The sequence below is a fragment of the Pyxicephalus adspersus genome, chromosome 4, assembly GCF_032062135.1.
Source record: "Pyxicephalus adspersus chromosome 4, UCB_Pads_2.0, whole genome shotgun sequence".
Taxonomy (NCBI): Eukaryota; Metazoa; Chordata; class Amphibia; order Anura; family Pyxicephalidae; genus Pyxicephalus; species Pyxicephalus adspersus.
The window spans coordinates 102158843-102185387 of record NC_092861.1 but is presented as its reverse complement, the minus strand read 5'-3'; the positions used below and the strand labels follow the sequence as shown (position 1 = coordinate 102185387).

General features: G+C 42.7%; 1 long non-coding RNA gene across 1 annotated transcript; it reads right to left on the bottom strand.

Moving 5' to 3' along the window:
- Positions 1-8149: 8149 nt before the first annotated feature.
- LOC140329092 (uncharacterized) lies at positions 8150-24688 on the bottom strand. Its single transcript, XR_011920421.1, has 3 exons — positions 22202-24688; positions 19997-20048; positions 8150-10123 (listed from the first exon to the last, which is right to left on the bottom strand). It is a non-coding gene; the product is annotated as an uncharacterized lncRNA (long non-coding RNA).
- Between the last annotated feature and the right edge of the window lie 1857 nt (positions 24689-26545).

Below are 26545 nucleotides of genomic sequence, written 5' to 3'. Positions count from 1 at the left end.
CACCTCATACAAGTGAAGTGCCGGGGTATAACCATTAAGAACGGATGAAGCGCATGGTGCGCATGGTTGACGACAGCAGTTATGAGGCGGATGCCCGTCCTGACAGTAGTGATGCCATTCATTTTTGGGTCAACAGGCTTGAAATCTGCCTGCAGTTGGCACAGTATGCCATCAAGCTTTTTTCATGCCCATCATCCAGTGTTCTGTTCAAAAGAACCTTCAGTGCCGCTAGGGGAGTGGTCACGGACAACCGATCCCGACTGTCGCCGGAAAATGTCAATCGCCTCACCTTTTTGATAATGAACGAAAGGTGGATTACTAACAACTATCATATCCCCACTGCAGATTTCATTGATTAACTGACACAAGTACTCACTGGCCAAGATGCCTCTGTGAACCAACACTGCTCCTGTGCTGAGTATGTGGTGAGCCTGCCTCGGCTGAATTTTTCAGCTAGTTATCACAACGTCCAGGGGTGGCATTTATTGCCAATGTCATGCTTGCTTGGTTTATGCACTACACCCAGCTCCAGACACCAGTTACCAATGCGGTCCCCGCTCTGTCTCAGGGCCCACCGCCCCCTCTTCCTGCTGTTGGTTCTGCTGCCTGTCAGTACTCCATTCAGTATTCAGTCTCACGGCCCACCCCCTCCCCCTCCTGATGTTGCTGCTGCCACTTGTCAGTACTCCACTCAATAAAATTGTGTTACACACTTCTGGGGGGGTGGCATTGTTTATGCACTACATCCAGCTCTAGATGCCAGTTACCAATGCGGTCTAAGCTCCGTCTCAGGGCCCACCGCCTCCTCTTCCTGTTGCTGCTGTTGCTGCAGACACCTATTAGTACTCCATTTACTAAAATTGTATTACACACTTCTGGGTGGGTGACATGGTCAATGTACTACACCCAGCTCTAGATGCCAGTTACCAATGCAGTACACGCTCCGTCTCAGGGTCCACCACCTCCTCCTCCTTCAGCTGTTGCTGCTTCATCCTGTCAGTATTCTATTCAGTAAAACTGTACACTTCTGGGTGGCATTGATGATGCACTACAACCAGCTCTAAATGCCAGTTACCAATGCGGTCCCTGCTCCTTCACAGGGCCCACCGCCTCCTCCTCCTGCTGTTGCTGCTGCCGCCTGTCAGTGCTCCATTCACTAAAATTGTATTACACTCTTCTGGGTGGGTGGCATTGCCAATGTACTACACCCAGCTCTAGATGCCAGTTACCGATGCGGTCCACGCTCTGTCTCAGGGCCCACCGCCTCCTCTTCCTGCTGCCGCCACTCACTAAAACTGTACACTTCTGGGTGGCATTAATGATGCGCTACACCCAGCTCTAAATGCCAGTTACCAATGCGGTCTCTGCTCCGTCTCAGGGCCCACCGCCTCCTCCTCATGGTGTTGCTGCAGCCGCCTGTCAGTACTCCATTCACTAAAATTGTGTTACACACTTCTGGGTGGGTGGTATTATCAATGCACTACACCCAGCTCTAGATACGAGTTACCAATGCGGTCCAAGCTCCATCTCAGGGCCCACCTCCTCCTCCTGCTGTTGCTGCTACCGCCTGTCAGTACTCCATTCACTAAAATTGTGTTACACACATCTGGGGGGGTGGCATGGTTTATGCACTACACCCAGCTCCAGATGCCAGTTACCAATGCGGTCTAAGCTCTGTCTCAGGACCCACCGCCTCCTCTTCCTGCTGCTGCTGTTGCTTCGGATGCCTATTAGTACTCCATTCACTAAAATTGTGTTACACACATCTGGGGGGGTGGCATGGTTTATGCACTACACCCAGCTCCAGATGCCAGTTACCAATGCGGTCTAAGCTCTGTCTCAGGACCCACCGCCTCCTCTTCCTGCTGCTGCTGTTGCTTCGGATGCCTATTAGTACTCCATTCACTAAAATTGTATTACACACTTCTGGGTGGGTGGCATGGTCAATGTACTACACCCAGTTCTGGATGCCAGTTACCAATGCAGTACATGCTCCGTCTCAGGGTCCAGAAGTCCACATTTACTTCCCCTCCACCTCCTATTGTGCTGCAACGTTCTCAGTTTTTTAGGCAGTTTATCAGACGTCATCAGCTATATGATGGCTGGAAAACCCAGCACCCCACATGCAGGCAGTTTACTTTTTACTCCCCCTCACCATACCCGCATTGACTATATATTTATCAATTTACCACTTTAGAGGAATAGTGTTTCTGCTTATATCCACCCTATTTCATGGTCAGATTATGCCCCGATTACTTTGGAGGTTCTCTTTGCTCCTGCTAAGACTAGAGTCTGTCATTGGAGGATGAATGATTTTCTCCTCAAAAACATAGACACCAATAGTCCCTTACTACAGGTATACAAAACTACTTTGACTAAAACAAAGGTTCAGTAATGCATACTTCCACTCTCTGGGAGGCCCATAAGGCGGTTGCTATGGGTGATTGTGTGGCCTTGATCTCTGGCCTTAAATGGCACTCCAATCTGCAGCGTGCCTTAACTTAACAAGCATTACGGACTGCAGAGGAGAAGCTTACTAGTAGACTGTCGCTGGGCCTTCTGGGACCTCCCTCTGCTCCAAACTGAGGGCCTTGGAGCTAAGGAGGGTCAGCTGGATGATGCAGCAAACAAGACAGCTTTATTATTATAAGGGCAACAAGGCAGATATGCTTTTGGCACTCAAATTGAGAGATGCACAAACTAATTCCTCTCCTATGGCCATCAAAGACGAGAAGGGGATAACAAGATATGACCAATCCCAAATAGCTTCCCAGCTTGAACAATATTATACCCAGGTTTATCATACGGTTTACCAGGCGCAGGGTTCCATGGATTCAACTTTGCAAGCCAATATAGATTTCTATTTAACAGGGTTGAATCTTCCCCAATTAAAGACAGAATATTTACTACATCTTAATAGCCCCATCAACAAAGAGGACATTTTGAAGGTTATTTCTGATCTACTTTGCATGAAGCTCCTGGTGCAGATGGTTTACTGTATCTATATTACAAAACCTTTTTGCCGAACTTACTCCAACGACTTTCTACAAGGTAAACCTATTCCGCCTTCTATGTCATGCTCCCATATTACTGTAATACCCAAACTGAGTAAGGATCCAATGGATTGTACTAATTAAAGGCCTAAAGCATTATTGGACGCGGAGAAGGCATTTGATCAACTTAGTTGGCCTTTCATGTTCTCCACACTTACTAAAATGGGGTTCTCAGAACCCTTTGTTGGAGCAATTTGTTCCCTTTACAGTTGCCCTTCAGCCTCTGTTAGGTTGCCTCATGCCTCCTCTACACTATTTCCCATTAAAAATGGAACACGACAGGGATGTCCCCTGTCCCCCTTGCTTTTTGCTCTTAGTATTGAGCCACTAGCAGAGAGAATACGATCCATCCCAATATTCAGGGTGTTCCAGTGAAAGGATCCTCCTACAAAATCTCACTATATGCAGATTATGTCCTTCTCACACTAACTCACACTAACACTACCCTCCCGAATTTGTGGACTGAACCTAACGCTTTTAGCACTGTTTCAGGCTATAAGGTAAATTTCTCGAAGACAGAGGCTATGCCTTTATATTTACCACCTTTACAACTTTCAGTGTTGCAGGACAGGTACCCTTTTATGTGGTGGGAGCACTCTCTAGGTTATCTGGGTATTCAGATTACAACTACCTATAATCAAGTGTATGCTCATAATTTCCCTCCGCTGTTCCAGGAGATATATAATTATCTGAACAAATGGAAGGGGCACTCATTGTCGTTTTAGGATGTATTGCGTCTGTGAAAATGATGCTTTTGCCCAGAAATCTGCTTTCCCTGATGGAGTTTATAAGGAATATATAGAGGGCATATAAGTCTAAATATGGTCTCTCCTCTCATACACCTGTACTTACATTCATTATACTCACCCCTTTTTTACCCGATAGTCTAGCCAGTAATATGTGGCAACCATGAAAAGAAAAGGGGCTATTCCATATTCGGAATATTTTACACCAGGTGGAAAAGAGACTACTCCCCTTTCCGGAACTACAGGATAAATTTGACCTCCCACAAACCTCCTTTTTTGCAAACTTGCAGATCAGGCATTATGTCCTTTCTTTTCAACAATCGCCCAGATTTACTGAAGTAACTCCTTTTGAGAGAATATGTGCTGATGGTCCGTATGATAAGGGTCTTATCTCCTCCATTTATAGCCTTCTCCATGTGTCTGCACAGGAGGTTTCTAGTAAATTTGCATTTATGGGTACTTGGGAGGCCATTTTGGGCCGTACCCTGGACGGAGATGAGTGGTCAGAACTCTGGGAGGCAGCAAACAAAAGCTCAATATGCACACTCCATAAAGAAAGTCTATACAAGATTTTGTTTCGGTGGTATCACACACATGTGCTGCACAGGCTGTTTCGAGCTGTGGACCCTCTTTGCTGGCGATGCGGCTCCCAGCGTGAGACTCTGGAGCATATCTTCTGGTTTTGTCCCATTATACAAAGCTATTGGGATAGAGTTAACAAACCAATCGGAGAGGTGACCCAGCAACGGTTTCCCCTTGATCCACTCCACCACCTTTTGGGATTGCCCTTCATGGGTCTTCCCAAATTCACATGTAAGCTCCTCACCCATATTTGGTGGCACCCCGTACTTTGATTTCGACCAAGTAGAAATCCATATTGCCTCCCTCTTTAGAGGATTTGCATACTCGCATTCAGGAAGTCGGTTTGATGGAATATCTTACTGCTCTTTTCAGGGATAGTGTTGCTACATTCGAACGGATTTGGGAAACCTGGGATGCTTATTATGCTCGATTTATAGGTTTAATATGTTCATTTGAATCTGTAAGCTCCTCAATCATTATCGCCTTGGTGGCCCCTTTTCATCCCCCCCCTTACCTAATTGTCATGTTTACAGTCTATTTTTCTTCCTTTGCTAATGTTTTATGTATATTGGATTTCATTGTTCACCATATTTGACATATGGGATTCTATTGAATATGGCACAGTTTGCTACAAATACCAGGGGGGTGGTGGTCAGCCAAAATATGCGCATACATGGACGATGTTACTGTCTTCTGTACGACAGGGAAGTTCTAAACACTGAAATTTTTTGTATAGGCTCAGGATTCAAGCTAAAAATCAACAAGTGTAAATGTCTTTATCTTGGCCCATGGCAGTTTGAACAACTAAAAATTGCAACATCATGTCAAGCTATCAAAATTTTGGGAGTGTTTTTTGACCATCAAATCGATGGGCACCAAAGCTGGAGCATTGTCCAAGAAAAAAAAAGCCAAGAAATTGAATTCAAATCGCTTCTCGGCCTTTTGGCTAAGATCAAGTGTAGTACCTAATCCTACCAGTGATCAGGGTGGAAAGGCACTGGCATTCCTGGCAAGAATGCAGTGCACAAGTACCTCTGTTAAGGACGGTCTACCTTTGGTGTAGCTCTGTAAGGGGCCGCCCTATGCAAATCTGCCGGCTTGGACCACTGGAGAGAGCATGGGGCCTGCCCTGATAAGGAGCTCCCATAGGTTTGACTGACCCGCTGGATGGGGCAGGGAAAGCTTGGCCTTACCAATCGGTCTGACAAGCGGTCCGAATCCCGCTCCAGTGTTGTACCCTTGGAGTGGCAATCCAGGGGCACCTTAAAATCACTGGGTTTGGGACCCCACTGATTTTTAAGTTGCACGTCACGTCACTGTTTATACTTTGATTCGGCACATCGCCTTTTTCTGCATTAGCTGCGGCTAGTGCAGGTGGCAATTTTTAAAATATGTTGCCCTGTGTGTTATGCACAGAGCACATCTTTAGTTAAATGTTTTTTTATGTTTGTCACTGGTGTGGTATTTGTGTGCCACTTTTTGATGGAGGGTGCTATTCCCTTATGGGCTAGCCCTGACGTCTTGGAGAGTGCCTTGGCCTAAAAACCAGGCGCTCTCCCTCAGTGGGAGTCTCTCTCTGGGAGAGCTCCCAGCTTAGTATCTGTTGGGACCTGCCTCGGCGGTCCCAGAGAGAAAAAGGCCCATCTCTGGCTTCGGTCAGGGGGGCAAGTGTGTCCATTCCGGCTTCGGCCAGGTGGGCTTAGTACCCAGCCCTCGTCTGGAGCTTCGCTTCGGAGGGTTTTCCAAATAGTACCCCAGTGCACGTTTTTTGTGTGGTGTTTTTGCACATACACTTTTTTACCGTACACGGGGTGTGTTTTAGCACGGATTGTGATATTCAATAAAAAAAAAAAAAAAAACGGGGGTAAAGACCTCCCGGTAACAAGATCTTTCTGTGGTCCAGTTTTTTCTCCCTCTGCTTCAAGTGCCTCCAATCCATATCTAACAAATGGTCATATTTTCTCAAGTATGCAGCTGGTCATGTGTTTAGGAGGAGAGGATGTTACCAACCACCCCAAACAGTTCTAACACTCATCATTCCTCCAAAACCGTACACAATTTTGGAAAAATGTATTCGTATATCTGGAGCCTACAAAACCTGGACTAAAATACTCTATTGGATGCAAACAAAATTAGGAAACTAAACAGAGGGGGAAATTGCGCTTGTATCCACTTTTACTACAGAAAGCTCAGCACAAATCTGGAAAAACATGGACGAAAAATTTCTATCGAACGAAATAAAAGATATTGCTTGGCAGGGTGTCTATGAGTGTCTGCCCCTGCATACATACATTGTTCCTTTTTCTGCTACGAAACGGACTTTAGCTTTGGATCATAGACTTTAATTTTTTCGAAAAAATGTGCCCTGATTCTTTGAATTGAATATTCAAATAATCTATGCAGATTTTCTGTTCTGCTTTAGTACTTTATTGTATTTGTGTATCTGTTTCTGATATTTGTCCTCTTGGGTTTTTTTTTTATTTGTAAATAAACTGGCCTATAATTTTATAATAAAAAAAAAAAAAAAAAAAAATTTTNGATTCTTTGAATTGAATATTCAAATAATCTATGCAGATTTTCTGTTCTGCTTTAGTACTTTATTGTATTTGTGTATCTGTTTCAGATATTTGCACTCTTGTGTGTGTTTTTTATTTCTTAATATACAGGAAAAAAAATTTATAATAAAAAAAAAAAAAAAAAAAAATTTTGTCTGATTTACTGTTGCTGACCCTGCCTGTTTCTGATTATGCGAGTTTATGCTGCCTGCACCAACCTTTGCCTGTGACCATGACTCTTCTTGTGTTTTGCCCTTGTGTACTTTCGTTGGTGGACGACGGATATTCTGTGTATGACCTGCTCTGTGTTCTGGACATGTTGCTGTTGGAATCCTGGTACTGCTTTATCTGTGGGCTCCTGGCTTGCTGCCAGCCCATCCCCAGACACCATCCTTTGTGCAGTAAGTCCGAGTGCTAGGAGACACAGCCAGTCTCCCAAGGCTGAGCGGGGGCTTACTAAAGGTGAAGATTGCCGTGTTAGATTGAGTGACTGGTGTCTGGTGAGAACTGGTGCTGACCAGGGCCTTACAATATCAACCTATTTACTGTATATATGTCAGTTATGGCGAAACACGTTGGAAAAAAAGACAACTGAATTCCCTCAATGAATCAATGATGATGCCATTTTACACTATTATGTATACTTTGCAGAGTTTAATTTCAGTTGAGTTTTGTCTAGAATTTCTCTCTAGTTACTATTAATTTTAGGAAAGTTTACTGTTTGTTGCCAAAAAGCCCTTTATCTCTTTTTTTTGCTTCATGTATATTTACCCTTACTACTAGACTGTCTGCCATTTAGTCTTTCCTGCGATTCATCAGACTTACCCCCCCCCCCTCCAACTCTTCTGGGGACCCATGCTTTCCCAATAATCTCTGAATCTAATTATTGCTCATCTGTAACAATCAACATTTTTTGTTTTATCATACAATACCTACATCCATATTACCTTATGTACTAGGTTTATCATTTATGTTTAATTATATGTACTAACATTACTGTTATCATTGTCACCATAAATACTATACCACAAATCAAAAATGACACTCTGTACCTATATCTCTTGTCTCTAAGAATAAACATGGCAAATAAGCTACCTAATGAAAAGAACTGCTACTACTTCTAGTTCCTCGAATGCACCCTGACTTCTCCTTCATCCACAGAGACAGACGTCTGGAGAGATATCCCAATAACACACACACAGTATGGTTTTAGGAATATTCTCTAATCTTTATTTTGACAAAACTTTTTTAAAACATACAGGATACAGGAAGACAAAAGTCGTAGTTTACATATGCAGTTATGCTAAGTAGGTAAAAACAACTCCTTATCCAGTAAAAAGTGATGCAGGCACATTTTTGTAACAGATGTTTTTGTAACAGATGTTCACAGTGTAACAGATGTTCAGCATCCTGTTATTCATACAAAGTATATAACTTGTTCTATTTAAGCCTTCAATCCCCTCTTAGGTCATGAATATGACTTATCTTCTCTCTATCATAGAGAGGTAAGTAGCATATTTTTGTCCAGGTTCTGTGGGTTTTGGACACATTGTGCAGAATATCTGTATGAGGGAAGGGAAACAATGGATACAACAACATAAGATAATCAAGGAAGCAATTGTAATTACAATACTGATAAATAATGTTCTTAACCAACTCAAATCCAGCAGCCAGCTCAATAACCAGTCCCACCAAGAGGATGAACCAACATCCTTTTTGATAATATTGGCAATTTCAGGTAATGCTTGAATATAGGACTGGATTGATCTGGAATGGTCAGATAAATTAAAGCAACACATTCCTTTAAAATCCTGACACGCTACATTATTTTTAAGTAACAAATAATCCACAGCAAATCTAGTTTCTAGCACTGCTCCTCTTACTCCTTGTGGATCTAAAAGCATGTTTGATAAGGCGGTAGAAGTATGATTCAGAGACTTAGCCAAGTCACATGCAATAGAATTTTTAGTATGAGTATTATATAAAGCCAGTCCAGGCACTCCCAATATAGAGGCCCCCAAACTTGTATTTTCTGCACAGCTGAGAAGGGGTAGAGTCACAGTTTTCTGATAAAGTCTTGGTAACCGATCTGTAAGCTCTCCTGACAAAGGGGTGAACTGGGAAGGGCCAAAGTCAGCCTGGATAATGCACAGGGACCTCCAATAACATTGGCAGGAATATATAAGTGCTAGTGTAAGTGCTGTTACCACATGACAAAAACCATCCCATAGGGAGCATTATATTGTAGATAAAACTGGGAGTCACAATGGTCCTATTACAACTCACGGAATTATTCAGGGAGCTAGCAATCCTACTATTCTTTTTTCAGGTGTCATTAATATAATCATGTACACTATTCTTAGGTAATCCTCTTTTATGTCTCTATTATCATAATATAAGGTCATATCCTGGGAAAAGGTAAAAAAAGGGCTTTGCTGCATTCACATTAGTAGTAATTATTCTAATACTATTCCTGCTATTTCCTAATTTCTGACATTCCCCACAGAAGTCATACAAGGGAATAAAAGATTGTGTATTTTTAGTAGTCGACCAGACTTCAAGGAGGGATTCATCGGGTGTAGGCACAGCAATAACACATGTTTTTATAAGGTCCCATGAGCTCTGTAAGTCTTTAAGGCACAATGAGCTAACATTTAGGGCATTTGCCATCCTGACTATACTATTCTGTTCAGAATAAAAGGGGCCGGGAGCAAAGGGATCTTGCTCCTGAGCTCTTTTAGATACTGACTGATTATTAGGTGCACGTAAGAAACTCATCTCCTCTGGATGATAAATACAAGTAGTAATAAGCCAGATTGGCAAGAAAACACAAAGATTAATAATTATCAACAGACAAACAAATCTCCCAGAATATTGTGGGGTCATCATCTTCAGCCTGTGGCAAGGCACTTTTCAGGGAGAGTTCTTCTGAGTTCCCCTCTTTGTTCAGGGATTTCACACCTGCTTCACCCTCTTTGTCTTTGGTCGACGCCGGAGAAGAAGCCTCAGGGTCCCTTTTCACTCTACTAGCGTGAATCCAGATTGGAGCCTATTCTGTGAAAGTTGCTGTTCTGGTGACTGCTACCACTCTGGTGGGTGGTCCAAACGGGAACTCAGTCTGTTTTTGTCCTTTTGCTAGGCGCTGGACTATCACCACATCTCCTGGTTGGAAAGGATGTGTAGGTTCCTGTGAAGAGATAGGAGAGGCACGAGCAACATCTTTTTCAATTTGATCTAAAGTTTCTATAAGTTTCCTCACATATTCTGCCTGTACTACTTTTGGATCCCCTTTTTCTATCACGGGGGCCTTTGGACCCCAAGGGGTGGGGAAGGGTCTTCCCATTAGGACCTCAAATGGTGAGTAACCAGTATTCTTGTTAGGCTGCATCCTAATTTCTGCTAGGGCTACAGGCAAAAACTTTTTCCAATTAGTGAACGTGTCTCCAGTATTTTTCCTTATTTTTTCTTTAATTGTTCTAGTCATTCTTTCTACTATCCCAGAACTCTGAGGGTGGTAAGGGAGGTGGAACTTCCAGTCAATCCTAAGGGCTTTGGAAAGCTCCTTACATACCCTGGACGCAAAAGCTGGGCCATTATCTGAGTTAATTTGAACAGGACATCCCCATCTGGGGATAATCTCTTGTAACAGAATCTTTACCACAATTTGTGCGGTTTCATTGGTAGTAGGAAAAACCTCCGGCCATTTAGAGAGCATATCCACAATTACAAGGGCATACCCCTGCTTTCTTCCTGTCTTTGGGATATGGGTAAAGTCAATTTGTAAGTGAGTGAATGGCAAAGTCGGGTAATTCAGATGCTGATGTTGGGCATTCTTTGAGTTATTTGGGGTGTTTCTGAGACATATAATACACCGTGAAACATAGGACTGTACCTTTGATCTAAGGCTTGGTATAAAAAAATCTTTCCTAATGAGGTCAGTGGTTGCCTGTGCTCCCCTATGGCCAAGGCCATGATATTGTGCAATTAAAATTGGGGCACTTGAAACTGGCATACATGGTTTCGCCTCTTTGCAGACAAGACCCGTATCTTACGGTTCCCCAGGACACACACACACACAATAAAGTTAGTACAGTTTTCACAATATTTCCTGCTTACCTTCAGCACAAAAATAAATTACTTAATGCTTCATAACATCATAACATAAAAGAGACTATAAGAAAGCGACAGATAAGAAGCGGTAGAAATTGGCTGACGAGAAACCAGGGTGCAGACAATAGTTAAATTCTTCCCTAAAGAATTCCTCTTTAGATTTGGCCAGTAGTCTATTTAGTTCTGGGGACTTCTCAAATAAGTCCACAGTTTAAAATCTATCTTCCCTAAAGATGGATACTTTCCCTTTTAGTCTATCTTAAGTGGATTCAGGATAGAAGCAACAGAGAGTTTCGGAAAGGATCGGAATTCCCAAGCCTCAAGGCAGGGACTTTCCGTACTTACCGAATTCCTGTGTGCTTTATTCCGGAACGAGCCCCCAGCTGAAAGGATCTGCTTCTACTTCTAGTTCCTCAAATGCACCCTGACTTCTTCATCCACAGAGACAGACGTTTGGAGAGATATCCCAATAACACACACACACACACACACACACACAGTGTGGTCTTAGGAATATTCTCTAATCTTTATTTTGACAAAACGTTTTTTTATACATACAGGATACCGGAAGACAAAAGGCATAGTTTACATATGCAGTTATGCTGAGTAGGTAAAAACAACTTCTTATCTAGTCAAAGCTGATGCAGTAACATTTTTCCTTTAGTGTAACAGTTCAGCATACTGGTATTCATACAAACTATATAACTTGTTCTATTTAACCCTTCACCTACTGCCATCCCACTGACATGGAAAAGTATTACATTACTCTGCCAGTCCATACTGCACAGACACTCGACAATGGTAATTTATTAATTTCCCACGGTACACCTGAAAATCTCTTGTGGCACAAGGGTTGAAAATCACTCCTTATTCTATACACATTGCATTACCATTCTGATTAGTAGATTTGTAGTATAACATTTACTTGTACACTTGCATATCTACAAACCAACTAATATTAATTACCTAAGCTCTGCTACCAGAATACACACATATTGGTATCCACCTAATTATTTATTATCTATTGTTTTTTTACCTTGATTTACCTCATACCTGTAGACTTACAACCCCCATAGGCACCTTACATACCTAAAATTAGCACTAATTTATATATTCATAAAACCACACTATATTCAATACATTATTCATATCAGATGCAGTGTGTATACACCAGATCCAACCTGTAACTTAATCTCCACCAACCAAATTACTGACAACAATGCCAGATCCCTTTTGACAGGTACCGACATGCACGTAGGCAAATATTTATTCAATATTACAGGGGGGAGGGGGTCTATTTTAAAGACAAATACCCTTCAATTTTTGTGCAATGCATGCTTGTACTTCTATCCAAAGCAATTATTTTTACCTCTCTGTATCAGACTCTACAGCCCAGGCAAGTCTGCAACTATCTTTATCCCCTAGGCATCCCTAGGGGTCCACCTGGATCAACTCCCATCTCCCACAGGGGACCCTGAAACAACTGCTGCCTGCACATTTCATGTAAGGAATACCCACAGAGATTCGTAATCCACACTGCCCCAGCCACCACTAGTGTTGTTCAAATTCGGGTCGTCCTAATGTTCGACCTGAATATGGCTGTTCGAATTCGACCCTCCCACAATGCCTAGGGACCTTCCCCATGATGCCTGGGGCCCTCCAATAACAGCAGCGATGCTCCCCTTTATGTTTGTTGTGGCAGGCAGCCGATTGGCTGTCTGTCACTGCATGCCACACAGGCAGCCATTGGCCTATATAAGGCCAAGGCGTGCCTGCATTTACCACTCCTGACAGAGATTTGCTAGCATCACAACCTTTCTGTGCTGCTTGGCTTGCTTTGTCAAAGTAAAAAAAAGTGCTTTACCTAGACTGTCACACTCACACTATTAGTCAGATAGATTGTTGGATTGTACTGTATTGGTGGAGTCCTGAAATCTACTGTACTCAGATAGGTAGAGTGTTTCACTGTTAGATAGATAGATACATTGATAGATAGATAAATAGTCAGTCAGTGTGTTACATACACGCAGCCAGAGGTAGGGTAAAAAAAATATGGATATTTAATTCTGATACCACTTGCAATCTATCAAAATAAACAGAAAAATTTCTGTATTTCTGTAAAAAATTACATATATTTAATTCTGATACCACTTTGCTATCCATCAAAATTAACAGAAACATTTCTGTATTTCTGTAAAAAATATGAATATTTAATTCTGATACCACTTGCAATCTATCAAAATAAAACAGAAACTTTTCTGTAAAAAAATACAGATATTTAACTCTGATACCCACTTGCTATCAAAATAAATTGAAAAATTTCTGTATTCTCTAAAAAAAATACAGATATTTAATTCTGATACCACTTGCAATTTATCAAAATAATCAGAAAATTTTCTGTATTTCTGTAAAAAAAAATACAGATATTTATTTTTGATACTACTTGCTATCTATCCAAAAGGACAAAAAAATTGTATGTATTTCTATACTAAAAATACAGATATTTAATTATGAATCACAGCTCAATTACAAGTGATATAGGCCTCAAAGTTGATAGAGGCAGAGGGCCCTGAGGGAGGTGCTCGGTAAAAAAAATTAGCCAGTTACACAGCTCCATTGCAAGTTATAGACCTCAGAGACAGAGTAGAGGTAGAGGACCACGAGGGGGTGGAGTAAAAGGAGATCCCTGCTGCTGTTGCTGGCAGCCAGAAAGGCTGAGCACAAGTACCTTAGAAGCACTTCTTGGTAGTGCTGCATTTTAGGTCCCCTGTATTTGGGCAAGATGAGTTGTTGTATCTCCGGCTTATAATGTGGATCCAGTAATGTAGCAATCCAATGGTCGTCAGTCTTTGTTTTTATGTGTTGTATACGCGGATCTTTGGCTATGCACTCCTGCATGAAGGCTGTCATGTGGCTCAAACTCCCAACAGCTGAGGTAATTCTGGAACCACACTCCTGTGGGTCGAACAGCAGCACAGGGTCGTCCTTCTTCGCCTGGTTTTGCCATCCATGGAACATGCCGCCTTGTGTTTGGGTGGATGCCATGTACCCTCAATATCCTCCTCTGCCCCTTTCTCCCCTTCTCCCATGCCTACAATGTCCTCCTCATCCTCTTCCACCTCCTCCTGGATTTGTGGTGCACTATGCCTAGTAGGCAAGCATGTCCGAGATGATGTTTGAAACGTCATCTCTTGATGCAGCCTCCACTCTGTGTCATGTCTGAGATCCACCATCATCTGTTCCAGCAGGCATATGATGGGGATGGTGTCACTGACAAAGGCCTGATCTCTGCTGATCATCCTGGTCGCCTCTTCAAAAGGTGACAATACAGTGCACTGCCACATAATCCACCACCGCTTTCTTTTGTTCAGCTAGCTGCTGCAGCATGTAAAAGGTGGAATTCCAACCTGTGGCCACATCACAAATTAACTGGCAGGTTGAGATTTCGCTGTAAGTCCACCAATCTGGCACTGGCTGTGTATGACCGGTGGAAATGCGCGAGAACTTTCTGGCCTTCAGCAACAGTGGCTGGAGGCCTGGGTAATTCCTAAGGAAGCGCTGTACTATCAGATTCATGACGTGAGCCAGGCAAGGTACGTGTGTGAGTTTCCCACAACGCAGGGCTTCCAGCAGATTGGCCCCATTGTCACACACGACATTGCCTGGCTGAAGTCTGTTGGGAGTTAGCCATATGTCCTCCTGCTTCCGCAAGGCTCTCAATGGCTGCCCCCTTAGAATGGCTGAGGGAACCCAGGCTTCACAACCTTAGGACTGCGTGGCAACGTCTGAATTATGCACCGAAATAGCAAACTGCAAGTTGTTGCTGGCGGTGAACAGATGCTGCCGAATGGGAGGTGCTGGGTCTCCACGGCAAAGTGTCCCTGGAGGAAGAGGTTGAGTCACAAGAGTCAAAGGAGGAGGTGGAAGTGGAGGTTGAGGAGAAGATTGCATGGCGATGTGCTTTGGGCAGAGGTAGGTATGCAGGCCTTGCTGGAGCTGCATCTTCCCCCGCTGCCACCAAAGTTACCCAGTGAGCTGAATAGGAAATATATCTTCCCACTCCATGCTTGCTCAACCAACTGTCGGTTGTCAGGTGAACCTTGCCAGAAAATGAGTGCTGCAGGGCTATGGACACATTGCTCTGCACGTCTTCATGCAAAGCAGGAACACATTTTTCTGCAAAATACTGTCGCTTAGGCATAACGTACTGTGGGTTCACGCAGAGGAATGCGTAACAGAATGCATTGGAGTCCACCAGCCGGTAAGGGAGGAGCTCTAACGCAATCAGCTGTGCAATTGGAAGATGGAAGATTGGATGCTGCTAATGCTAACCACAGAAAGATTGGACGATGGGGTAGAAGTTGTGGGGGATGGCAATGATGCCTGATCTTGACTGCTAGCAATGCGACAAACAGCTGCGTTGCAGCTCCTGCTCACTGCTGGTGGAGCCTGAAAAAGGTAATGCTCAGCTACATGCCCCACTCAAATTGCTGGCAGCAGCATGGGTAACTTTGGTAGCAGAAGGAGGAAAGGCAGCGGAGGAAGATCGAGCAGTTTGAGCTTGCTTCTTGGGCGGAGGTGGTCGCACAGAGCTCTGTGCTTTGACCAGGTCTTCCGGCCAGGTTACCGGGTGGTGGCTTTTTAAATGTGTGCTCATGCAACTTGTTCCACGTTTGTTTGGGTTTTTGCCTCATTTCAAGTGTTGAGCACACAGTTTGCAGATGACCATAGTGTTGTCATCACTATGGACATTAAAAAATGCCCACACGGGCGAACATCTAACTGGGACGAAAGGTGCTCTGGAGCTGGTGCTCGTGGTGGCGGTCCGCGGTTGTTGAGGCATAGCTGTGGTGACAGGCAGCTTCCGACGATGGACGACTATGACTTGCCTCACTGGTACGTGGCGCGTGGACAGCATTGGTAACTGGCATCTAGAGCTGGGTACTGGGGAGGCGGCAGCAGTAACAGCATGAGGAGGAGGTGGTGGGCCCTGAGACGGAGCAAGGATGGCATTAGAGGTTGAGGCCATCACCTATATGGACAATGTTGAAGCTGTAGCTATTGGAGATATGAATGGATGAACGAGATTCCAATCTGTCCCTATCTACTATGTAGCGAAACCACATGAAAGGGAACGGGCTTGGTGGAATCAACGGGGAAAAAAGACCCTGTTGAGCTTGAGTTTAGTCTGACATCTAGAGCTGGGTACTGGGCAGTGGGCAGGCGGCAGCAGTAAGAGCAGGAGGAGTAACACAGCCATCCACACTACGTCTCAGGGCCCACCTCCACTGTAGGGACAGTGTGTTGTTTTAGGAATATTTATCTGCATAAATGTGGTAATTTATACACATATATCCCTGTACTATATACATATATCCCCGCACACATACCTGTACATACACACTCATATATATATATATATATATATATATATATATATATATATATACACACACACACACACACACATATATATATATATATATATATATATATATATATATATATATATACACACACACACACACACATAAATACATATCTATTTACATATTCATAAACAATATTTGGGTGGGATGCTGGCCACACTATGTCTCAGGGCCTGCCGCCTCCTCCTCATGCTGTTAGTGCTGTGGCCTGCCCACTGGCCAGTACCCAGCTCTAGATGCCAGACTAGACTCAAGCTCAACAGGGTGTTCTTTTCCCGCTGATTCCGCCAAGCCCATTCCGTTTCATATGGTTTCGCTACATAGTAGGTACGGATTGGAATCTCCTTCATCCATTCATGTCTCTAATAGCTACAGCTTCTACACTGTCCATATAGGTGATGGCCTCAACCTCTAATGCCGTCCTTGCTCCTTCTCAGGGCCCACCACCTCCTCCTCATGCTGTTACTGCTGCCGCCTGCCCAGTAACCAGCTCTGGATGCCAGTTACCAATGCTGTCCACGATCCGTCCCAGGGCCCACTGCCTCCGCCTCCTGCTGTTGCCACCTGTCAGTACTCCATTCATAATATATAGCATTACAGCCATCTAGGTGGCATTGATGATGCACTACACCCAGCTCTAGATGCCAGTTACCAGTGTGGTCCCCGCTTCGTCTCAGAGCCCACCGCCTCTACCTTCTGCTGCTGCCACCTGTCACTTGTAATATATAACAGCGCTGTGTAGCTGGCTAATTTTTGACTGAAAGACCCCCCTCAGAGACCTCTGCCTGTACTCAGAAGCCTGTGTATGGCTTGTAACGGAGCAGTGAAACCTGGTGGCTAATTTTTTGGACCAGAGGAACCCCCTTGTGCCCCTCTTTGCCTCTACTCAGAGACCGTATAAAATCCGGCATGTTCCATTGACCGCCCCATAAAATGGCCTTGCCAGCAACAGTAAAAAAACTTCCTTTTTTTTTTTTACTTGTACAGTGTTGTGCAGAGCTGGGGGAGTCTTGAGATGTCTTTTTAAATGTATTTATAGGCTGTAGAAGCTCTACACAGTCCAGAAAAACATCCCCCATTGACTTTATTGGAGTTCGAATTCAACGTTCGATCACGCGAATAATTATGCATTATTCGACCGAATAGCGGTCGAATCAAATAGTGAGCTATTCTACCAACACTAGCCACCACCAACATATGATGGACATTTGATATTTACCTTATAACCCAACTATATTACTCATACATACATTTATTTATTTATTTATTGGCACCCCCTTCTCTCCAATCAGGCTACCTGCTCACATTCTTGACAACAATTTACACATATAACTTCCTTCCTATTCCCTTAACCCAACTCTGAGATAAATACCCATTCAAACCCAGCTTGCTTACATCTATCTATCTATAAATTCTAATTTAACTCTGGTAGATGTGATCAAATTTACATAAAATTAAAGTTTACCCAGATTTTTTACCATACTCTAGAACTCACAACAGCCTTTCCTACATCTCCAATAATAGCATTATGTACATATACACACCAACTATCTTTCTGTCAGATCAAAATCACTGATATAGAATTTACCAAACTTATGCCTTATCTCAGACTCCTTGTACTTATGTGCAAACATATTACACACATTTTTTCTTCCTACAATATTGTCCAATGGCTCACTTATGTTGTGTGTATGTATATGTGTATTTGCATTACTTTGCCCTATTTAATGATTTAACCAATATATTTATATGTATATTTACAGTAATCATGATACACTTATACAGCCTAAAACTGTATAATTACAGTATATGTATAATTTTATTACATCTATACAGCCTATACTATCGTATCTCATCATCCCGTAATGAAGCCTCAAGGCGAAACATATCAGAACCGAGACCCAGCAATCTGTTACCACTCTGTCCACAGAACATCTGCTCAGCAAGCTGCATCATCACCTGCATCTTTGTAGCCATGGAGTAGGTGCTGCAGCCAATGAGTAGATTATTCAGTCTTTACCTGCCATTGGCTGCTGGGCCTTTTTTTTACCTCCCTAGTTCCAGGCTTAGGTTGCTGGATCCAAAACTTCAGTTTAGAGTTAAACTCAAAACAGATCCAGAAGGATTAGGAGGATACACCTTCCTTCCTCTTTTTCCTTAAGCAAAGATGGAGATTATACCTTCTATCCTGGCATGCCTCTCTACTGCCGTAGGTGTAGAGTCTTTGATCATACTGAAAGATCCTGTCAGGCAAATCTGACATTCTGTAAAAGGTTTAATAGGTCTGGTCATGAAGCTAAAGATTGTAAGTCAAAACCCTCATGTAATCTCTGTGGAAGTCCTTTGTATCTTTTTAGAAACTGCGGCTGTGCAGCCTCGGCCTTGGGAGGTCATATGGCGATGTTGCCATTGACACCTCAGCTGCCAAGGAATAGTGGTCAGGGGTTTTGGACACTGCTACTACTTAATCTGATGGAGGAAGTTGTTCCCCCTGTGGAAGAACCGGTACTCGAGGCCCTGGCAATGTCATCTCAGAAGGAGATGACATGGAGGAGGAGGAAGATATGGAGGCTTTTTACCTAGTGGTTCCAGTGACGATGGCCAAGGAAGAGACGCTGGCCCTGTGGAGTAGTCTGTCAGATTCAACATATTGACCCCAGGGCAGAGATGGACCTGGATGGCTTCCCAGTCTAGCATTGAAGACAGTGGGACCATTTTTAAATGCGGCTGTAGTAATTAGATGTTTATTGCTTGTGACCAAGGGAACACCTTTGAGAAAATTGATGATTGCTTTGCAGATATACAACCTTTGTCAAACTTTGATTCTGATATTAGTAGTTCAGAGGAGGAAGAGGATTTAGTGACTGTAGCAAGCGACAATATTAAGAAGTTGCCTTTTGGAACTGGGGCCTTTTAAGTTTGTGTCCCTCAATGTGAGGAGCCTAAAAAGCCAGACACGTAGAGCTGCTCTGTTAAATATTTGCAAGCCTTTAACTGTCAAATCTTTTGCCCTCAGGAATGTCACATTGAACATCATCCTAACTAATGTCATCTTAGAGAATCCTGAATACATGGCCCATCAATGTGGTCTGGAGACAATGGAAACCCTGCTTCTGGGTCAGTATCTTGATAAAAGGGATATTGTGGAAAAAGGTTTTTGTATGTAATATCTACAGCCCACCAGAAAAACATGAGTGTTTTGAATTTCTTAACACTATCCAACCCTTTTTTTTTTTCAGGCTTTTCTCATTTCACTGGCTTCTGCCCGGTGAGAAACGTTCTGGCTGTCCGTCAAAACAGCAGAACAGCTAAAAAAAACATCCAGGCTGATTTTGAGTTGCAGGATGTCTGGCATCAGTTGCATCCTGGAGACCCTGGCTTTACATGGGTACCCTGGCAATAAATTAGTAAATCACACATAGATTTAGGCTTTTGTGGTAAAATTATAACACCTGAGAGAATAGCCTTAGCAAATAAAATCTTCTCAGACCACAAACTCTTGCACATTACATAATGCTTACCGAATAAAATCAAAGGGAATTTGGAAGTTGAACACATCCATTCTTGACAATCCTGCAATAAAAAAGAAATTCTGATTTGCATACAAGAGGTAAAGACAGGACCTATGCAAATTTGCCAACCCCATGGAATGGAGTCAAAAATCAATCCAAAGCATTTTTGATTAAAAAGGACACCCAAGGAACTAAAAAGAAATTAAAATGGCTGACTATAAAATCTATGTAAAAATCTTGGTCAACCGCATCAAACGTATTATTGGTAATGTTATTTACATTGATCAGTCCTGTGGTGTACCCGAGTGCAGTGCACACGATAACTTAAATTTGTTGAAAGATATCATATGGTTAGTTTCTAACAATTCTTGTAATGGTCAGATTTACATATATAATCACATAAAACTTTTTAGAGGGTGCCACATCCCAACTAACATATACAATCCACTACAACTCAAAATAAGAGACTTTTTCGGTACTCATAAAAAAGAAAAAAACATAACTTTTATTCCAGCAATTAAAAGGTACATAAAAGTCCAGCCGTGTGGCTTCATCAGAAGCCGAGCAACCGTAAAGTAAGACGCAGGCACCAGGTAAGCTTGAATTTTAAACCGATTGTTGCAGTTTAATTAAAGGGAGCCACATTTGAATACTTAAGTGAACGAAACTCCATTGACATAAGAGGTGAGCAATTGACACTTTACAATATTTAAAATTGGAACAATTATATTAATTATTTAGGATATCGCCTATTTGATTAGTGAATATAGCCCAAGTATACTTTCTTGGTTGATGTCTTTCTCTTTCATTGGAAATATTTAAAGGTCATATCCTATGTAACCCCCCTAAAAACATAATCATATATATATATATATATATTGGGTAATCCAATTTAATTAAAAAGGAAAACAATAGGATTTCTAGCAGCTGGTTTAACCCCCATAGCGTTCTAATTATGTCTGTATTTTCATGCAAAAAGCGTTACATTTTTTGCATGGAAATTTATTTTACAGTAAATTTTAGATTTAAAATTATTAGGAATAACTCACCGAAATAAATCCAATATTTAATAAATGTAATAATACATTTTAAATAAAAAAAAAAACACAAAAATCTGTCAAAAATCAGTCACACTCAGGATTACCACTTGGTGGGTTAAACTAAATATAAATGCTTATGGGTATACCTGCCTATAATTCGCATGATACTCTTGGGTCTGTGTCTTACGGTGCTGCCTGATCTCTCCGGTGATTGACTGAATGTTTCCTTTGGAGGAAATATCCACACTGAGTGGTGTTTTGATGGGTTTCAACAGATAAGTAAGTGTATGTAAATTCTATAATATAGGCAGAATATGATCTTATTGTTTGCTAAATGTATTTTGAAATGTATTGCATTGATAGGTCTCAACAATATTTCCTGAAGAAGTGGAAACATCTGCGAAACGCATTAAAAGTTTTATGGTTATGTGAGACTATAAAGCTGTGATACTTTTATCATATTTGTGCTATTTTTGAGTGTGATTCTTTTATGTACCTTTTCATTGCTGGAATAAAAGTTATGTTTTTTTTCTTTTTGATGAGTGCCTAAAAAGTCCCCTATATTGAGTTGTAGTGAAAAGATATTGTATGGTATCAGAAAACAAGGAAACAAAAGCTGGCCTTCTCCACTTCTGCCCTCCCTGCAAAGGGACAAAGTATTTAGGGGAGTTCCTATCCTTGGGGGAGGAAGGAATGCAGTCAAATTGTCAGCTTACATGGACGATGTGATAGTAGTGTGTACCACTGAGGCTGCCTTGAACAGGGCTTTACTTGTTACAGATTTATTCTGTGCGGGTTCAGGCTTTCTGCTCAACCACATTAAATGCAATTGCTTCTATATAGGCGAATAGCAAAAACATTAGATTGTTTTTGCTATTCGCTAAAGATTGCATCAGAAAATCCAACAAAAAATTTTTGGAGTACTTTTTGATACAAAATAATGATGGTCACCAGAGCTGGCATGTCGTCTAAAGCAAAATTAGTTTAAAAGTTGAAAAAAAGTTGACTTTTATCTGCGTAAGATTACCATTAATGCATTACCTGTGCTTGGTCTTTCATACTAGCGACAAGGCTCTTAAAAAATTATGGTTTTTAAGTTTTTTGGAAATAATTGGCAAAAAACTCAAAAGATCTATAATGTACAAAAGCAAACAAAATGGAGGGAGAGATTTACCTCACATTAAAACCCTTTCTGTGGTCAAGTTTCTTCTCCTTTTGCTTCAAAAGCCTGCAAAATAAAATAAACAACTGGTCCTACTTTCTCAGATATTCTGTACAACTGGTGATATCCTCAGGAAAAGGAGTTGGCACCATCCATCTCAAACCGCCCTAGTGCTAATGGTGCCCCCAAGGCATTACATTATTCTGGCAAAGTGGATACGCATTTTCAACCTTCAAAATATGCATGTCAACACTACAAGATACATGTAAATTTAGATCTCTGCTAATATCTGACGAGGAAGCAACATTGGCTTCTAATTTTACTACAGAAAAATCTAAACAAATTTGGAAATTAGTGCAAGACGGATCTTGTCCAATGAGCTGAAGGACACTGCGTGGCAGGGTGTATACAAATGCCTACTCCTAGAAGCATTTCAACACAAGAGGGGCATGGTAGCTACCCCTGTCTGTCCTAGGTCAGTCTGTGTGGCCATAGAAACACATCTGGACCTTTTTGAAATTGCCCTTATGCCAAGGCTGTGTGGAGATCAGTGGTCCCTTTGTTAAAATTTTTATCTGGTCCTGAGGTACTAGACCACCAGGTGGTGTTATATGGTCCTCACAAAATGTTTGCCAACAAAATGTGCATCCTGTGGGTTTAAATTAATTGCATTAAGTTTGCTGTATGGGAAATAAGACATTATTTTTGTACAAAAATTATCTTTTGACCGAAGTAGATTGCATTAGGTATGCTTTGAGCAAAATGTTTTTAGATTTTCTTGCTAGATTTCAAAAGGCCAAGAGATCTAAGGCTCAAGGTTTATGGTGCATGTAAGCATGGAATACCTTCCTGATAACAGACTATTGATCCAGGGAACATCAAATTGCCTCATGGAATTAGGAAGGCAATTTCCCCTGTTGGAGCAAACTGAACCAGGGTTTTTTTTCCTTCTTCTGGATCAACTATGTCTAAAGGGTTTTTATCTCAAATGTCTTTATTTCCCTAGTGGTTGAACTTGATGGCCTTATGTCTTTTTTTCAACCTGACTAACTATGTAACTAATTACATGAACAAGAGAGAACCTACAGGTAACCCTAATAGTTAAAGAATGAGTACATCGAATGCCATAGAGACAACTGTCAGATCGCATAAAAGACCAATAATTTCTCACCAATAGGGGACTATAATTGGGTAGGTTTGAAATATGCAATATAAGGTACAGTACCAACCGCAGATCCACATCACAAGCAGAGATTACAGGCACAGGGATAAATTGCATGCAGGGGATGTCATGCTTGGGCAGATGGAGCCTCTAGGGGGGCTACGGCTTGCACAGAAGTAGTGTGAGCCCTGAGAAGGGCCAAGGAGCAGAGTGTAAGCAGCATTCAGGTCTTCTCCAGAGCCTCTAGTGGTGAGGATGTTGTGCTGCTGGTTGCGGACCTTGGGCACACCAGGGTGGGAAGGATGATGCACAGTACCAAATAACTAGGCTGGAGAATTGTCAAGAAGGCCAGGTTGGGGCAGGCGGCAAGCAAGAAAAGTCAGGAATAAGCCAGGGGTCAAGAACCAGAGATCCAGGAACTAGACACCGGTGACACCTCAGACACTGGAGAACACAGGAGATACTGGAAGTGACAGGAGGCACAGGGATAACCACAGACATGGAGGAACACTGGCAAAGCACAAGGGAACAAGCAGGAAAAACCAGAATGGGCAATAAGGGGTTAACACAGGAGCTGGACAGGGAAAGCACTGAATTAATCAACAGGTGTAGAGGAAATGCTCAGCAGAACTAGGAGGCTTGGCACTAGTGGAGACACGTTGCACAAACATAGCATGAGTGCTGTGTCTGAGCTAGTTAAATAGCAAGTGATGATTAAGAGCCTATTTTCTGAATGATCAATGGGATGGGGGATACTAGCACAACCAGGGTCAGAACTGCCCACATGCACAGGACAGCTTTAGCAAGGAAGAGTTAAGTGTGACATCACCCCCTTTCTCTTGGCAAGAAGAGAAGTAGACACCTCTGCAGCTGGATTCAACAATCTCTCATCTGGACCAAAACTTTTCCAGTCAATCAGGTACATATGCTTCATGTGCGAAATTATAAAAATTCCAAAATTTGATAGACGTCATATTCCTGAGAAGAATTACCGTATTTTTCGGCATATAAGACGCACTTTTTCTTCCCCAAAACTGGGGGGGAAAAGTGGGTGCGTCTTATACGGCGAATACAGTTTTAAAAAATAATTAAAAGAACATACCGGTACTCACCCGATACCGCGATCCGGCGCGCTTCTCCTCTTCTCTCTTCTTCTCCTGGCTGCAGCGCGTGTCTCCTCCTTCCTTCAGAGCCGAGCGAGGAGAAGCCGGCACACGCGCCCCCGCGATCCCGGAAGCACGCTGATCTCTGCCCTGTCGGAGTTCCCCCGCGGAGAGAAACGCACGGTAACGGTAAAGTGGGAAGGGGCTAAATTGGCACAGAGTGATCAGCAGGGGCTAAATTGACACAGAGTGATCAGCAGGGGCTAAATTGGCACAGAGTGATCAGACATGAGTGATCAGAAGGGGAATAATCTTTCAGAATCTTTTTTTTCTAGATTTTCCTCCTTTAAAATTGGGTGCGTCTTATACAGCGAAAAATACGGTAGGTGCAGGAGTAGCCAGCAGTGAGGGACAAGAGAGAAGGCACCTTGCAACAAATATTTTTTGTGGAAAGCCAGACTTTGTCCCAGGTTGGAAAAGAGGTGCCTTACAGCGACTCTGATCAGCAAACTTTTTGTAACAAGAAGCTGACTGCTTTAAGTGACACGGAAGGCGAAGATGTTTGCAATAGACCATGAAGAATGCAGACATTCACTCTGTCTGCCTATTGGTTTGCGGGTGATGGGCCGAAAATAATTTTGTAGAGATGTCCATGATTTGCAGAAACCGTTTCAGAAACAGGAATTTTCCCTAATAAAGATTGGCAGCAATGCTGCTCCCGATGGTAAAGCCGGGACAGGCACAAAATGGGTCATTTTAGAAAAGCGTTCCATGACCACCCAAATAATTGTACAGCCATCAGAAAGAGGAAGATCAGTGATAAAATCCATTAACAGATGACCCCCAAGGTTCTGTAAGAATAGGTAGTGGAAGAAGTGGGCTTACTGGGGCCCAGGTGGAAGACAGCTCAGGCCTTGACATAGTCTATCACATCCTTATGAAGATTGGGCCACCAGTACTGTCGGGAGAGAAAAGTAAAGGTTCTGTGTACATCCTGATGACCAGAAATTTTAGAATCGTGTGCCCAATGTAAGGTTTTGGTATAGAGTAGAGGAGGAGTCAAGGTTTTACCAGGAGGGATAGTGGATTCCTGGATAGAAGTCAAGGCTAGGATACCGGCTGGAGGGATCTCTTCAGCTAAACTCTGGCTCAGCAGCAGTCTCTGAATCCTATGGATCAAAGGAGCGGGAAAGAGTGTATGCTTGGGAGTTAGCAGGACCAGGTTTGAAAGTAATGATAAAATCAAACCATGAAAAGAACTAACAGGCCTGCTGACAGTTGAGGTGATGAGCGGACTGTAGATGCTGCAGTGTTCTCCCCAGAAATTTTTTTCAGCCGGGTGGGGGGAACTGTAGCCGGGTGGTAAAAAATAAGTGGGCGGGGCTAGACACAGGAAAAATTTGGAGCTTCTAGTCATTTATGCCATTGGTATCCAGTAACCCCTGCTAATGTGTCTGTGGTTCAGTGTGTGATCGACGTGGCTTAACAAACTAGGCTTAGTTCACATTAGCAGTAAAAAAATGCCCCTCCTGAGTGACTACTTGGCAACCGCTAGGCACCTAGGATTGGTAACCTGTGATAACTGCTGGGCACCTGGGATTAGTAACAGGCGATAACTGCTGGGAACCTGGGATTGGTAACAGGTGGTGTGAGGCACCTGGGATTAGTAACCGGCGGTAAGTGCTGGGCTTTTCAGGCCTAGTAGTTTTTCAAGCAGCAGTGGATCCTGGCGAGAGGTAAGTGAGGGGTGAACACAGCAAATGCAACCTTATGTGAATTCAGCCTACCTTCAGATGACATCTCCTAGAGCTATACCTAGGTAACACAAAGAGCATGTGATCCCAGATGGGGGCAGGACAGCCAGTGCCCTCCTCATCACTGCCAAAAACAAAAACTTCCTGTAAAATTTATTCTCCCGCAGTGTGATAGCTGTGTGTTTAAAGTCTGCTTGTCAGAATCTGCAGGCTGACAACTCATTCACCCTGATTCATCAATGAAATGTGCGTATGCTCGACGTGCGTACGCGCCGGTCAGCAAGCTCTATTAGCGCAAGTCGGGCCCGAGTTCTAGTGAACACGACTGCCGGTTTCC